The following is a 13948-nucleotide window of genomic DNA, read 5'->3' on the forward strand; positions in this document are numbered from 1 at the left end:
TGATCCAGTTGTACAAACCAAATCTTTCCTTAGTTTAACACCAACATCTCTCCACAGATAGACCTTACAGGAAAACTGAAGTGAAGTAAGATACACGGTTTCTGAAGGTGAAACAGCGGGGTCTGGCAAGGTGGACAGGCAGGTGTCATGGCTGCCACTGAGAGGAAGGGAGGACCGGCGGGCTCTGAGGGCAGCCTCTCAGGGGGAGAGCTTTTGGTGTGGCTGCTGAAATGAAAACCGCCATGTGGTAGGAAATGTAGATTCTCTTGCTGCATGTGGGGAAGCTGTAGTGTGTGAAGGAAGGGGGTGTGAAGGAGGAACAGGGGTGTGAATCCTGAGAGGTCACAGGTCTGTGTGGTTGCAGGCATGAGTCTGGGCACGGGGAGCTGCATGTACATCTGCATTGCGCTCAGCTTGTATCATCTCAGCAGCTACAACTCCTTCCCCACCTTACTGCACTCTGTGTGAAGCATTTCACAATTACCTTTTAACTGTAACAACTGATGCTGGTAGCTCTTAGTGTAATGTTCATTATATCTTATTTAAGAGGGATTGTTACAAGGGGAAGAACATCCATGTTATTAGCTAAAATTGTTTACAAACATTAACATACATTCACACTTTCCTTTAGTCTCTGTGATTTACCATTTTCAATTGCCCCAGCACTGCTCAGTGAGCAGGAAAAGCAGTTGGGATATGGACAAAAGTTGGCTTTTGTCCTGGCTGTTTCCCACCAGTACCCGTCTTACAGATTATGCAGGCTTATATTCGGAAGATTTATATCATGTTGTAACAGAGGGCTTCTATGAAGAAGCCTGGCCAATTTGTCTGCTTGCCATTGGCCATACAACATCCCTTGAAGGCCCTGGGAAGTAGGGGATGGAGGAATCTGGTGGGTGGCTGGTGTCCTGCCAAACCACACTGCAGGGTAGATGTGGCAGAGCCTGTGCTGAGCATCTGGACAAACTCAGGCTTTCCTTCTAACTGTCCCAAATCTCACCATGACATAAACATGTGCTTCTGAGCTTGGACTCGTAAGCAGGCAGCTTGACTGCAAGATGAATTTGGGCTTAAAACTGAACAGGCTGACTTACTTGGGGTGAGTCAACAGCAGTACACAGGTCCATACCAAACTGCCCAGCTCATGGGCTCTTGTGCTAATCACTGCAGACATAGCACACCCAGTCAGGGAAAAGGTACCTTGTGTGACTCTGTTATTGTACTCATGGCAGCAAGATTTCCTGCAAAGAGACACCAACTTTCTGTGTGCAATGGAATGCAGTCAAATATACGTATGCAGTCTCTAACTGCTCACATCTTCATGGGTGGATCAGTGTTCCCAATGGGAAGAGCCAGTGTTAGACCCATGGGTTCAAGGCATTAGGATGGGGGCCCCTCCTTCCTATCCATGTACATAATCGCTTGCACTTCTGTCTAGCTTATTTCAGCCCTTCACAGCCTGAGCTCCAGGTAATTGTGTAAAACTGGCATAACAAATACATTTAAAATTTCTTTATAGTCATTTTTGGATTGGAAGAACAAAAAGGCTGGGGGCAAATGGCCACTCTTGATGTCCAATCTTTGTTGCATCTTTGGAGGCAAGGAAGTTGTGATGGGGGAAGAAAGAAAAAAATTCATACAAGGTGGGAGACATTTAGGAAAAGCACTTTCTGCAGTGACACTTTAAAATGGAACCAAGGGGAAAAAAAGGTATTTTTCCTCAGCTTTGGGGTTGCATTATGCTAGTTCTTGCAAAAGGTGACACTAATGAGGAGGACATGCTCTTCTGTTGACTCAGTGATGAGTGTACTCTGGGTTAATGGAAGATGTGAGGACAATTTGCTCTAATAACTGCGACCTTTGGCGTTCGGCTTTCTTTAATCTAAAATTTAAGGTGTTCAAAGCCTTGTTAGCTGGAGTACTTTCCAGGTTTTCATGGGAACAGATCTTCCAGCTACCTACTGCATGCCCCTTCATTAATCAGTCAGAATACTCCAGGGTGGAAGGACAAACATAGGAGCATGAACCAGTATCCTGTTTCTACAGTACTCCCTATAGCTATGCAATTGGTAAAGTCTGAAGGGGACTGCCTTCATGTGTGAAGAAATTAGAAAATGTGGGCATAGTTCAAGTGTCCATGCCTCCCTGATACTTTCTAAGGAAGACAGGGTGAACTCCAGAGTTCTTAGCACTTCTTATGCAGAGTTGGCTGTTACACATTAGGAATTTGATTGCATTGGTGGTCCCTTCAGAAACAGTCTATTCCCAGAAGCATCGATTGAGAACATCTGAGACATTTCTGTCATAATCTCTTTGTAACAGTGGTTCCTGACCTTATTTTAGCAGGCTTTGATAATGCCTTCTTCTCAGCTCTGGCCTCTGGGTCCAGTTGTTCTCTCTGCTGTTGTGCCAGTAGTTGAGGCTGGAAGGGACCTCTTGAGAACATCTGGTCAAACCGCTCTACTCAAGCAGGGTCAGCTAGATCAGTTTGCCTAGGACCGTGTCCAGTTGGGTTTTGAAGATCTGCAAGGATGCAGAGTCCATAACCTCCCTGGGCAACCTATTCCAGTGTTCAGCCACCCTCACTTCTCCCTTATGATTGTTGCTTTTTCCCCCTTGTCTCAGCTATTGCCTCCTTGAACCACTACCTTATGCTGGACTGTGCACTCTGTGCTCTATCCATCTTTAACACTTGCACGTCTCCGTCCTGAGGCCCACCTCATATTTAGGGAGCAGTGAGCTAAACCAGAACAGTTGGTAATACCACCACAGGACAATATTCCTAGAGAGCTTTTCTTCTTGGCACTACTTGAATCTATGCTTGGACTGGTCAAGAAACTATAACTTGTTTTATAAACCAAGAGCTTTGCCTATCAACTGAGAGTAACTTCTGTGCTTTTTCAGCCACAGGCAATCTTCTCAAATTCTTAAATACTTAAATTCAGTAGGTGCCCTGAATGTCATCAAGGCAAAAAGACACCTGAAGCTTGCAAGTCCTTAAACAAAGGAAAGCCTTTCTGAGTCAGCCTTACAGAGATGAATGAGCATTTTTTAGTACATAAAAAGGACAACATAACTTTCTATCAGTTGCTTCTTCTAAAACTTCATACTTTTTCAGCACTGTGTTTTATGAAGTCCAGAGCATTCTTTTGTTTTCTTTTGTGGGCTTTGTTACAGCAAGGTTGCTATCAGCAAGGAAAGAGGCTAAAATCAACCCAGCCTGATTACTTTTTAATCTAGAATTTACTGAAGACTTTGTGCACCTTAAGTGCGCAGTGAGCGCTATTTCTGATGGGAGGAAGAGGGATTTTCCTGAAGATACAGGCATAAAACACTACTCATTATAGTGCTGAAGTCACGAAATTATGTCCCATGCCCCAGAATTAGTAGATCTCAAACATTTCTTTATGGCAGGGTTAAGGAGATGATTGTTAAGATTAACAAATAGAGAGTTGAGTGATATGAAGAGTACCCATACCGAAATCCATACTTGGGCAGACCCATTCAAACTGGGTCTGCCCAAGATAACAGGCTAAAAAGTCCCTCGTTTGGTTTCGGGTGCCGCGGTGCTATGGCACCCCACATAGGGTCCTGGTGTAGTGCTGTTCCTGCTGTGGTATTGCAATGGTACACACTATGTGAAATCCCAGCCCACTGAAGTCAGGGGGAATCTTGCCATTTGTTCTATGACTATGATGTCAGTGACTTCTGTTATCGCAGGTGATGCAATATCCATGGTACAATGATACAAACATCACAATGTAGGTGCTTGACCCTGTAGCAAAAAAGCAAACAAACAGTAACAGCAGCAGCCAGCCAAGGCAAATAAAGAATTGGAGGAAGATAAGTTGCTCGGGATTTTTTTTAACTTTTACAAAGTGTTCTGGATACACATAGAATTTCTGTTCTTGTTGTTAATTAGCTCTGAAGAAGAATTAGTCAACATTTCTTAAGTAGTGAGAAACATTTTGGCTACAGCAGAAGTCCAAAGTAAATGCTCCTCACACAGCAAGAGTAGAAATCAGTGCTTCTTTGCTCAGTGCTGTAGAAATATGAATTTCACAGTGAACTCCTTTAATATTACTCTGTCAGGCCTAGATTGGGTTATCTGTCTGCTATGTCCATAGGCATGCTGTTCCCTATGGGCTGAGCCCTCTGAAAGCCAAGGGGCCAGCCAAAAGCAATCACTTCAGATGTGTTTTTAGACTTTCTGAACGTGGCCCTGACTCTGTACCAGGTATGGCAGATACTGCATCCGGTAATGGTGGAGGTGAGCACAAGATGAAAATCTACACAGAGCAGAAAGGACATTTTAAGCTGCACGTAATGAATGTCACAAGCTCCCTCTCTCAGTGCTTTTCCACAAAACCCCAATGTCTGTATTTAAATAATCCTGAAGGACTCTCTTGGTAAAAAGCAGTGCTGTCGCTTCCAGTTCTGAGGGAGCAATGGATATGAACTGAACCTTTTCCCCCACCCTCTCATGACAAGCAGCAGTGACAGCACATGCTGAACCCATTCAGACAGTGGCAGTGTTCCCAGCGCAGCACATGCTCCCCTGAGCTTCAGGAGTGGAGCTGGCTAGGCCAGGCAGCATTTTGCCCAAGGCCTTTCCATGCTCCCAGTTCTAGTTGAAAGGAGCCAGTTATTTATAGAAAAGCAATGTGAGTTCTCCTATATCAGTCTCTTCCCTGCAAACCATTGGCTTTTCAAGAAATTTTTTGGCAGTGCCATGTCCTGCAAGTGGTAATGTAGTCAGAAGTCTCTCTTGGAAGAGTCTAGATATCCTGCGGCTTTGTTGGAGAGTCCTCTGTACCATTCCAAAAAATGGGAAACATATTAGGCTGAATTCAACAGCCTATGAATTAAGCACAGACCCACCACTCAAGCCTGTTTTATGAATATTTACAGTTTTCATTAACTTGAACAAGAACTTTGCGGATCTGTGTATTCTGCCATTTGTCCTAGTACCAAAACCATTCCTGGAATAAATCTGGTAAAATCAAAAATGTTAAAAGACAAAGCAGTTTCCCAGTGCCTGGTGTGAGATCAGTAGACTGAGAACAGATAGTAGGGTTGTTTTTCTTGCTAAGTGACCTCCCTTTGGTTTTCTCCTCAGAACTCCTCCTACAGCTGTAAAACTGGAATAGGTTACACACATTTCCATCTGAATATTTCGGTACTGCATTTTCACTCCAGCATGTAGTAAATATGCTGCACCGTACACTGAGTTTAGTGACCATATGGCTCTTGCGTGCCAGAATCTGGAAGACTGGACCCAACGTAGACTGCAAATAAATGTGCAGCTAAAGCTGTTATTCACACATATGCCACGAAGGGGAGCTCTTGTAACAGAGAAGAGAAACATGCCATACGTCTTTTATGGACACTGAGCAGGAAAAGATGGTGTAAGGCTGCTTGTAGCGTTAGGCTAGTCTTATGGCTTTATTTTGCAAAAGCTAAGTGTATTTATCTCATTTGTTAAAAAAGAGCTCTTTTTATGCAGGCAGCTAAAGATCATACAGCTAGTGAAATAATTGCACATGCCTGTGTGCTACTGAGCTCCTGCTTGTCTGGCTGAAGACAAAAGCTTTCTTTTCGTCTTTTTAATCTTTTAGGTTTCAGCCTCAGTTCTACTGGCTACAAATTAGTTCATTCCCTATGACCCCTTGGTTTGTGCCTGGTCTAAAAAACGGTACATACTTTATCTGAAGGCAAGATCCTCTCTTGTAAGATGATCTTGTATGTGTTGCCCCCATTATTATTAAAAAAGGAAACAAAATACTATAATTTTATTCATCCTTTTCTGTTTCCTTATGGGCAGGATAAAGGCAGAAGGAGAGTTAAGACTAGCTTAAATTTTTGGGGGTTGTAAAGTAATTGTCAGGGAGCAGCAAGGGCCGGTTGCTCCCTAAGGGAAGGCGAGCCAGGAGCCAAGCGTGACCGCAGCCTGGGCAGTGCCCTCACTGATGGGTGGCCATGTCCTGTCTGAACATGGTAGGCAGAGCTGGATGGTGGTAACAGGGTCCATCAACAGTCCCAGACCAGGCAAGTGATGAACCAGATCCAGGGTCCAAACAGAGAGTCAGGAGCAAATGGAGACAGGGACATAGACAGGGCTACTACATGGGTCCAAAGTCCATCCAGGAGACGGGGACAAAGATAGGCTGGAGACAAGCTACAATGTACATTCACGGGGTCCATCCACCTGCGGCACAGCTCCGAGGCCCATCCAGGAGGCAGGGCCTGAGGCAGGACTGGAGACAGATTTCCATGTAACATAGCTTGGGCAGGGAGTGAAGTCCCTGATGGGTCTGGTCAGGGCCATTAAGGCTCAGTGCACTGACAGCAGCTTCCCCTTCCCTCAGGGAGAGCCATGGGGGCAGGGTCCTGCATTCACTGTAGAACAGCCACCAGTACAGCATGGAATAAATAGTCAGCCCTGCAGGTGAAAACATACTGCCTTCATACTGATATAGAAAATAAATATTGTTGTGCTGCATCGTGGATTATAGATTCTTCAGAGACATGGTGAAGTAGGGGGAAAAAATCATCGGTTGGGACTTCTGTAAGTTTAGTTCTAGTCATGATAATGAAAACTGTGATTATTAATCATGGCTCATCTGGATTTTTGTCATGGCATAACAAGGGTTTTTAAAGCACTACAACCTTCATTGCAGCCTTTCCGTGGCTGCAGCGTGAATGGCAGGAATTGTTTCCTCATTTACACCCAAAAGATAACTTGCTTAATACTTCCCATTTGCTTTTAACCTGAAAAGCACAATTCAGGAGAAACAAACTTGTATGCTTTTTGAAAGAGGAGAACTTAGTTCTTTTACAGGAGGCAGTTTATTTTAATTGCACCCTTCCTCCAGCATCTGGAGAAGTTAGTCTGAGCAAGATATTAGCTGGTTTACCTCTTGGTATGACAGATCATTTGTTGATTGCTCACTTGCTATATGTTTGGGCATATATATGATGGGCTGGCTCATGCTTGAGAAAAAAAAAAACTTTTGTTGTTCTGGCTGCATTTTCTGTCCAAATCTGATAAACAGCCCAGTTTGAATTTTGGCTGCAAACGTACACAATTTCTGTTATCTTTTATATTATGGTACCCCAGTTAGCCCAGTAGTACTTCTCTCCTCTGACTGTCCAGGTTGTTTAGGAAGATGCTGCTTGGTGTAAGGGTATCACCATATTTGGTATCACCAAAGAGTTCTATCTGTGAAAGACAAGTCTAGAGCCTATAATCAACAAGATGTGATGGTTTCTTGTTTAGTTAGTACTATCTTCATCACAGCTAGGTCTCTGACATTTTCCTGTGGGTCTTAAAATCCACATTTTGTCAGGTGGAACTGTGTGATCAGACAGGTATTGTGGTAGCAGGTAGCGAGATAATGGTGTCTGCATGAAAACCTGGTTAGTTCTTCTGGCAAATAAGAATTTTACCTTTGAGTAAAGTTGCTTGTGTCCTCCCTGTTTTAGGTGTCCTGCATTTCCAGTGACACACGTCTTGTTTCTGAAGCTAAGCCATGATTGCTTACTCCTGTTACACGTATGGCACCTGCCTACTTAGACAGTCAGATGCTTCATTTCACCTTATGATTTTGGCTCTTCTGCAGTCTAGTCATGCTCTTGATAGGTATGTAGCTACATTAAGATCAGATGGACAATTTCAAACCCCCAGTCTCCCAGATGAAATTTGTGTATCATTGCTTTTGTCAGAATTTCACTGGTTTTCTTTCTGGCTAGCTGGTTGGCTCCTCTGTTAGATCAGCTTATTTTAAGATATCCCACAGAGTAGCAGATTTGTTTTTGAAACTGAGAGCTTTTGTAAGCTGAGAGGCCAATATTGCTTTTTGGGCCAAAAAGGTCATGGATCATTTGCAGCTGCTCACCTTTCCCCTGGCAAGTGCTTCCTGAAAGTTGTTATCAGACTGGCTAAGGCTGGTGCGACTCAGCCAGACCTGATATACAAAAACAGTAATGACTTCAGGATACTTAGCAAATGATGAAAGCCACTCTGTTATGGTATGACACTGGTCAACTTTATCCAAAAAAGCAGCCAGGAAATAACTGGGAGTGACTGATTGGATTTTGGATCCAGTAACGTGCTAAAATAGATTAAAATTTTGAAATAATTGCAGTAGTGCTAGCAGATTCATACTACATCAGTTATAAAATAGATATGACAAGAACTGGTACTTTGTTACCTGGAGACTGTACCAAGCACCGCAAACATGCCGAGATTGGAACTCATTAGCCTTCGCTCCAATGATTGCACCAAGACAATAGCAAATAATTGATGGTAGGGAAAACATCCACCAAAGACCATATTTAAAGAAAAGAAGAGGGGTCACTCATGCCTATACCTAATCATGGTTTCTCAAAGGACTTTTTTAAAATGAAACTGTGATTAGTTTAAAGTACCTACTTCTGACACCTGTTTCCATGAGAACAGGAGCAGCAGCTAGAAATCACGTCATTGGAGTTCTTGTTGATTGCACAGACGCAGGAAACTGCAGATATCGCATATACAAGTATTAGGACCAGTCAGCATAGTGTTGTCAGGAGAAGATGAAGGTTTTATGGTGTTTTAAAATCCCTTAATATACTTACAGGAACTCCTTACAGCTAATATTACTGTTATTTTTTAACAAAAAAGATTTTTAAAGGTAATTTTCAATTTAAAGCTAAAATGATTAGTAAGAAGTAAATTTTGCTTTGGAAAACTGTACCTCTCAAGCAGCTGATAACATGAGGCCTGAAAAAGAGAAACCAAGTGTAACCACATTAATGTATTATTCTGTGCCTGCAAAACTGCCTGATAAGCACTTATTTGCCTTATATCACATCCTTTCCTTAATGGTATTCCATTGCATCTAATTTTAATATGTGCTAGCAAAACAACTTTTTAGGTGTTGCTGAATCATATATTTACTTGGAGTGAGTTACAAAGAATAGTCTTAATTTTCTGTGTGATTTGCCTAAATATTTTCTTGGACAGGAATTGTTTTGCAATAGAAAATTCAGGCATGAATTCCTACTTAGTTGGGCAATACCGTAAAATCTGGAAAGGAACATAACCAGCATGATGGAGTATTATATTTCTGGGGAAGCTGTAGTTCAGATGTCTTTCATGTAAAATGGATGTGTAGCCATTTGTGCAGTCATTTAAAAAAATCTATTATTTCAGTCATGGGCAGAGAAAAACATAACCCTAAGGTGCAGGCAGAACGTCAGTGACTGCAGCTACAGGTACAGGTACTGCATCAAACCATCAAAACTCACCTGATTTCAACTTTGATTATGAACTGCAAAATATCTGAATATTTGCAAAATTGCAGATATGAGCAGCCCTGGACTAAGTAGAACAGCTTCCTACTTCTTCCACAAATTGACTCTTTCTCCTAAGAAATGCAGACCATTCCTTCATCCAGAAAGTATATTAAAAAACATAATTTACGATTCATAACAACTATGAATTAATACACAGTTTAGAACAAAGTTCTACTTAGAACAATATCTCCTTTCTAATACTGGTCAGTAATTGATGTCCAGGGACAAGTATAAGGAAAGGCTTGTGTATGGAGTGATCCTTCCTTGATATGACTACTCCTGGCAATCAGTAATTGTCGTGGTTTAACCCTAGCCGGCAGCTAAGCACCACGCAGCCGCTCGCTCACTGCCCCCCCACCCCTGGGATGGGGGAGAGAATCAGGAAAAAAACCTCGTGAGTTGAGATAAAGACAGTTTAATAGGACAGAAAGGAATGAAAAACAATGATAATGATAATAATAATATGACAATAGTAATACTAAAAGAATTAAACTATACAAAGCAAGTGGTGCACAATACAATTGCTCACCACTCGTTGACCGATGCCCAGTTAGTTCCCGAGCTGCGATCCCCCCTCCCAGCCAGCTCCCCCAGTTTATATACTGGGCATGATGTCATATGGTATGGAATAGCTCTTTGGCCAGTTTGGGTCAGCTGTCCTGGCTGTGTCCCCTCCCAGCTTCTTGTGCCCCTCCAGCCTTCTTGCTGGCTGAGCACGAGAAGCTGAAAAATCCTTGACTTAGTATAAACACTACTTAGCAACAACTAAAAACATCAGTGTGTTATCAACATTATTTTCCTACTAAATCCAAAACACAGCACTATACCAGCTACTAGGAAGAAAATTAACTCTGTCCTAGCCGAAACCAGGACAGTAATCTAAGTTCAGTTTTTGTGTGAAGGTATAAAACCCTATTTCCTGTGTCTGGATACAGGTACTTAATTGTGCAATCTGTTTTCTTAAGCTCTTTCTTCAATAAGCTGTTGCATGCCATGTTCAATAGTATTTAGTTAATTGTGCTGAGCCTATCTAAAGGCAAGGTTTTTTCCCAAAGGAAAAACCCGCAAGAAAACAAGGAACAAAGCCTGGATGCTGCAGGTAACTCGTGTGCATGTTGCTTTTGCAGGGAGAGGTTGGACAGCTTGTAATTGATGCAATTTCTTGCAATAACAAAATGTTCCTGACCTTTTGTTGATCACAAAGCAAATGTACTTTTAGTACATCAAGTAAAATCAAATATCTCTCCTATTCATCTCCTGCTAGTTCTCAAGGATGGTGTTATATACTAGGCCGCTTAATAAGAAATTTTAACTAAGTAGATTATAACAGAATGTTATATTTGAAGACCTTAACGGCCACCAAACAGCTACCTCAATTTTCCTATTGCAGTATTTTTCATATTTACAAGCAATTAGAACATGTATGTATGTGTGTGAGAGCAAGGGAGCTGTCAGCACGACATTGAAGAACATAACATTTTAATGCAGGGAGATTTTTGCAAAATAAGGACGTAGGAAATGGTTCACCGCCAATTCCTTATGTTAACTGCCAGGCAGATACCACAACAAACACTAATGGCCATGTCAAGAAACAATACTGCCACTGCAAGAATTAAGTACTTTATTCTGCTTATTGGCACCTGGGGATTCTAGTTAAGCAAAGCGCAGCTTTGCAAGATATAAACCCAGGGACAAAGTCGTCAGTTCCAGTAGAAGAGAGCTTGGCAAGGGGCAGAGGTCAGAGGAGAGAGCAGCAAGAAGGACCCAGTACCTCACGAGCAAGGTCATTCCTACTCTGTGCTCCCTTTCCACCTGGGAGATCAACACAATGATAAGTTTTATCAGAGGATCCTGCTTTTCTGCCTTGACTGTGACATGTCTCCTGTGACCTCCTCACACCAAAAGGAGGAGATAGTTGTGAGCAAGCTAAAACAGCTTTATTCCAAACATAAATTCTTTAGCTTGAGCCAGAACCTGGGCAATGATTATGTAGATAACTAAACAATTGATTAACTTATATTTGCAGTGTGCTCTAAAATAGTTGCTACTTACATTTGGGGATTTGGGGAGTACTTCACTTTAATAGTGCTGTAGTGTTGGAGGGGCACTGAACATCTCAGTTTAGTTTACAAGTTCTTTCAGACCACTTTACTTTAGCCACTGTAGAAGTTATTTTAAAAGTTACTGAGTTTTGTAGCTGTCACATATAATTGGGGTGTAATTTTGCTGCTATTCTTTCAGTTAGCATCACATCCAACAGAAAAAATTTATAATTTCTGAGCTGCCTTTTCTTTCCAGATTACAGATATTGTGTGAAGTTGACCATAAGATGGTGGAGCTCAGCATTCTGCGAGAAGGGAACAAGGCAAATAGCACGATCACAGCCCTGGACTTCAGAAGAGCAGATTTTGGCCTGTTCAGGGGATTTGCTTGGAAGACTCCCATAGCATATGATCCTGGAAAGAAGGGCCCAGGAGAGCTGGCTGATTTTCAAAGATCACCAAAAATGGTCCATCCACATGTGCAGGGAATCAAGCAAAGGTGGGAGGAGGCCAGCATGGATGAACAAGTTAAACTCAAACATGGAAAGGGTGCATAAAGAGGTGGAAGCAGGGACAGGTGACCTGGGAGGAATATAGAGACTCTGTCAAGTGTACAGAAATGGGGTTAGGAAAGCCAAAGCCCACCTGGAATTGAATTTGGTTGGGGAAGTGAAAGGCAACAAGAAGGACTTCTACAGGTATATCAACAGCAAAGGGCTGACCAACCTGATAGCCTTTTATGATGAAATGACAAGCTTGGTGAATAAGAGGAGAGCAGTGCATGTTGTTTATTTGGACTTTAGCACGGCTTTTGACACTGTCTCCCGTAACATCCTCATAGACAAATTGATGAAATACAGGTTAGATAAATAGACTGTAAAGTGGATTGAGGACTGAACTTCTGGTCTCAAAAGTTGTGAACAATGACACAAAGTCCAGCTGGACCAGTGACTACTGGTGTATTCCAAGGGTCAATACTGGGCCCAGTACTGTGTAACATCTTTGTTAATGACCTGGATGATGGGACAGAGTGCACCCTCAGCAAATTTACGGATGTTAAAAACTGGGAGGTGGTTGTGCCCCCATTTAGAGGGACCTCAACAGACTGGAGAAATGGGCAAACAGCAACCTTATGAAGTTCAACAAAGGACAATGCAAAGTCTCGCACCTGGTGAGGAAAAAGCCCACCCACCAGTACAATCTGGGGGCCAACTGGCTGGAAAGCAGCTTTGAGCCCCAGGGGTCCTGGTGGACAGCAAGCTGGCCATGAGCCAGAAATGTGCTCCTGCAGCAAAGGCCAACAGCACTCTGGGCTGCCTTAGGAGGACTACTGCCAGCAGGTCAAGGAAGGTGATCCTTCCCCTCTCCTCAGCACTGGTGAGGCAACATCTGGAGTGCTGGGCCAGTGCTGGGCACCCTAGCACAGGAGAGACATGGACATACTGGAGTGAGTCCACTGAAGGGACTGGAGCATCTGCCATATGAGAGAGCTGGGATTGTTTAGATTGTCAAGAAAAGGCTCAGAGGGGATCTTATCAATGTATATAGATACCTGATGGGAGGGTGTAAAGGCAGAGCCAAACTCTTCTTGGTGGTGCCCAGTGAAAAGACAAGAGGCAATGGGCACAAACTGAAATACAGGAAATTCCACTTTAAACATAAGAACCTTTTTTACTGTGAGGGTGGTCAAACAGTGGAAGGGTTGCTCAGAGAGGTTGTGGAGTCACCATCCCTGGAGATGCTCAAAACCCAACTGGCCATTGCTCTGAGAAACCTGCTCTAGCGGATCTTACTTTGAGCAGGGGGGCTGGATTAGATGATCTCCAGAGGTCCCTTCCAGCCTCAACCATTCTGTGATTCTGTCTCTTGCAAGTACAGGTACTTCTTCACCTTTTCTATCATTTTGTTTCTGTGGTGTGGCTTCTCCAAAGCCAGCTGGTAACTGAAGAGTCACCTTTGCAAGGAATGAAGTCAGAATTAGGAATCTACAAAAAAGATCATTCTTGGCAGTCATCTCACATTCAGTCCTTGAAAGCTCATCCTTGAAAGCTCATGTCAAGTAGCTGAAAGAAATTACTGCCTCTGTAACCACTGTAGAGTCACAGTCTAATATCAGTATTTATATACTCAGTAGGAAGAACTAAGTGAAAGAGTCTGAGAATTGAAAAAGTGTCTGAAGTAGAATTCCAAATCCTTTTCAAAAGTGTCAGTTTTACAGCTATTATGGTTGTTAACAATTTGACTGTAACAGTGGTGACACGTGATGCTCTACATGAAAGGGAGCCATGATAGCCTGTCTGGATCCAGCACACCCATAATGTATCTCTGCCAGGAGTTAGGAGAGAGTTCAGGCATCACTCAGCCACAATGCATATGTTAGGGGACTGCATGGAGTGGCTAAGGGATGTGCAGGGTGATGAGATTTGGAGTATTGTTACCCCTGGAGTTACAAGATGTGGATCATCCAGGCTTCTCCTGTGATTACTGGCTTGAATGCCATGAGCAATAATTATAATCAGTGATATTTTTATTCTTTCATGATAGACAGTGTCACAGTGCCACTAGGC

This window comes from Gymnogyps californianus, chromosome 5, assembly GCF_018139145.2.
Source record: "Gymnogyps californianus isolate 813 chromosome 5, ASM1813914v2, whole genome shotgun sequence".
NCBI classification, from domain to species: Eukaryota; Metazoa; Chordata; class Aves; order Accipitriformes; family Cathartidae; genus Gymnogyps; species Gymnogyps californianus.